This window comes from Phoenix dactylifera, chromosome 11 (genome assembly GCF_051530095.1).
Source record: "Phoenix dactylifera cultivar Ajwa chromosome 11, Ajwa_hap1_PhDact_Kaust_v1.1, whole genome shotgun sequence".
NCBI lineage: Eukaryota > Viridiplantae > Streptophyta > Magnoliopsida > Arecales > Arecaceae > Phoenix > Phoenix dactylifera.
Window position 1 is genome coordinate 10,607,063 of NC_143200.1, and position 3,172 is coordinate 10,610,234.

The following is a 3,172-nucleotide window of genomic DNA, read 5'->3' on the forward strand; positions in this document are numbered from 1 at the left end:
AATTGGATTAGGATTGAAGAGTTTAATTGAGTCAAGATTCAATTGGGTCATAATTGGATTAGGACTCATATGGATAAGTCCTAATTGATTCATAAATTGATTGAGATCTAATTAGATTAGACCTCAATTGTGAGGGGATTAAAAGGGGCTGAAAGTGGGGCCCACGCGCCTCATGAGATGAGGCTTGGGCGTGGGACATGAGAGGATTAGAGGGAGGGGCGTACGCCCCTCCTCTTGCCAAAAAGATAGACGTGAGCTCCTAATTTGTAGGAGCTCACGCCTAGGGTTCAAACAAAAAAAAAAAAAAGGGAGCATGATACGGCAGCCCCCCTCTCCCATGATGGTTTCAGCCGCACACAAACAAAAAAAAAAAGAAAGAAGAAAAGGGGAAATAAAAGGGGCGGCCCACAAGATGGATTTTTTGTGCCGTGAGAGTTCCTCCCCTCTCTCCTTTTCTTTTGTGCCGTGAGAGTGCCTCCTCCCCTCTTGGTTTTTGTGCCATGGGCAAGCCTCCTTCCTATTGGGGTTTCAGCCATGAGCATCAAAGAAAAATAGGGTGGTGTATGGCTTTCTCTCTTCACCCTTCTTCCATCCACAAGAATAAAAGAAAAGGAGGCAGCAAGATGGGATCTTCTTCCTCCCTTTCAAGTCCTTCTTCTTCCTCTTGAGATCTATCAAAGAGTTGATAAATCAAGAGAGGATTTCAGCCATCAAAACATATCTCTGCAAGGGAGCTAGCACCCCGGGAAGATTAGAGAGTTTGGATTGGTTCTCTGCCTCGTGTGGATACCCGTAGAGGCCGGACGCGTGTGCGGCTTCAAGTGAACCTTTCAACAAATACCACGATCATCAGATTGCGGTGAATATCTACCCGCACAAGGTAAAGATCTGATCTTCCTAATATTATGTAAAAATATTTAATCCTAATCTATCTACGAACGATGGTTTTTAAAATACGTTCATGCGTGATGAACGGGATCTCGCGCATGTCTTCCGCTGCGCGCAGAATTTTTCTGAAATTTTCTGCGGCGTGCGAGGGATTCCAACAGTGGTATCAGAGCCATGGTTGCGTAGATTAAGATTACGATTACATGATTAAGGCATAATAGATCTGAAAATTTAAAGATTATGCTTGCTGAATTTTTCTGCATGCAGAATTTTCAGCTTGCTGATTTTTCTGCATGCTGATTTTCTATGCGATTAGATTAATGATTCTATTGATTTGTTAATGAGATTAAAAATATTTAGAACCATATCTTGCATGATCAGCAACTCATAAGATGACAGAATCTGTTAAATATTCAGATCTGTAAATTTTATTTAATGCATGAGATGCGTATGGTGATGATCATGGATGGACCCTTTAATTGTGTTGAAATGTTCTGCAATGTCTGAGATGTTCTGTGATGTTATGTGATGGCATGTAAATCAGATTTTCAGATGCCTGCGTGCATCTTATATTAATGTATTAGAGACCTGCGTGTCTCATGAAAAAGGGTTGTAACTATTATTTAATTTTATTTATTTTTAAAGTTATCTGGGATGTAATCTGTGATGTATTTGCATGTCAATGGTTGATCGGTGCATGCCTCTACAAGCACGATATGCGCGGATCAAGATCAAGGGTTGATTGGAGATGGATCAAGGAGTTGATCACAATTGGACCAAGGGTGCTCAAGATCGAGTCAAGAGTTGAAGACGATCTAACCAATTGACGTGCATGTGCTTGTACTATGACCCCATCCTGGATCCATGATCATCACCAGTTTAATTTTTGTTATTATGCCTGGATGTTTATGTTTATGCATAGTGGGTAGATAATTATTTGCATGAGATGTAGATAATTAAATGAAAGAGACCTAAATTAAATCTCCTCGAAAAATATTAAGTCCATAGGTCTTTCACCGTAGTAGAGCTGCTAAGGTCTTTCCGGCGTTGATTTGTCTCGGCTGGATACAGTGGGCAAGTTGCATCGGAGGACTGGACCTCTCTATTAGGCATGAGATGTTGTAGGGGTAAAGATGGGGTTGGGCCCAATAACTGTTAAGTGAGGGACCCAATGACAGCTTTGCTTCTGCGGTTATACGGTGGGTCCGACTTAACTAAGGAATGGGGCCAATAACTGTTAGGTGAGGTCTTCATTACTTAGAGACCGGATAGCGCTACAACTTGCTTGAGAAGCATTGTACAAGAGTTGTACACTCATCGTTTATTTGTCACCAATAACTGTTAGGTGAGGTGGTATGTAAATTGGTGGGACCGTAGCACCCCACTTGAAACCTAGAGTCGCAAGGTTTCCGTTTCTCTACTAGAGGAGGGTGAGAGATTCGAGGAAATAGTGGGAGGTGTATTTGTTTTATAAAAAAAAGGCCCTAAAATAAATAGAGTTCAAGTACAAAATTCTAACTAGAATCTTTACTCTCTGAGGATTATAAAGTCAGCTTCTAGACTCTTAACTCATATCCTATAGAACAACCGTTTGACCAAACCCAATTATAAAGACTGGCTCAGCAAATTTTTAAAATAGTTTTGAATTGTGAGAAATTCGGGTATGTGCTAGACCATGGAATCCCCGTGTTACCAATCCGTCCGATCACTGATCAGCGTAAGACGCATGCTAAGTGGACGAACAATGACAATAAAGTTAGGTGCTGCACAAAGGCATCCATGTCCAATGAATTTTAATGCCAACATGAGAACATGAAGACCGCCAGAGACATATTATATCACCTACAAGAGTTGTATGGTGATCAGAGTCGTGCAGCATGGTTTGAAATGTCCAAAAGGCTCTTCAAGGCCAAGATGCGTGATGGGCAGTCTGTCCATGATCATGGTTTGACCATGATAAAGAACTTAGAGGAGCTTGAGAAGCTCGGCATGACCATGCACAAGGAATTGCAAACGGATTTGATCCCGCAATCCCTTCTAGCTTCATATGAACAGTTTATAGTAAATTACCATATGAACAAGATTGTATGCACCAAAATAGAATTGTTAAATAAAATTGGTAACTACCTTAGGGACCTTGAAGAGTTCAAGGGGCATCGTTCTCACTGTCGAGTTGGTTTCTACTTCCAAGAGAGAGTCTACTTGGAAGAAGAAGAAACCTGTGAAAAGGCAGAAGATCGAGAAAAGGCCAAGTAAGGAAGTTCCAAGAAAAAGGCCGATTGCA

The 3,172-nt window shown here is 41.2% G+C and overlaps 1 long non-coding RNA gene across 1 annotated transcript; it reads left to right on the top strand.

The window, feature by feature from the left end:
• The first annotated feature begins 298 nt into the window (after nucleotides 1–298).
• On the top strand, nucleotides 299–1,783 carry LOC148700652 (uncharacterized). The gene is made up of 2 exons (XR_015971140.1): nucleotides 299–880; nucleotides 1,306–1,783. It is a non-coding gene; the product is annotated as an uncharacterized LOC148700652 (long non-coding RNA).
• Nucleotides 1,784–3,172: the final 1,389 nt, after the last annotated feature.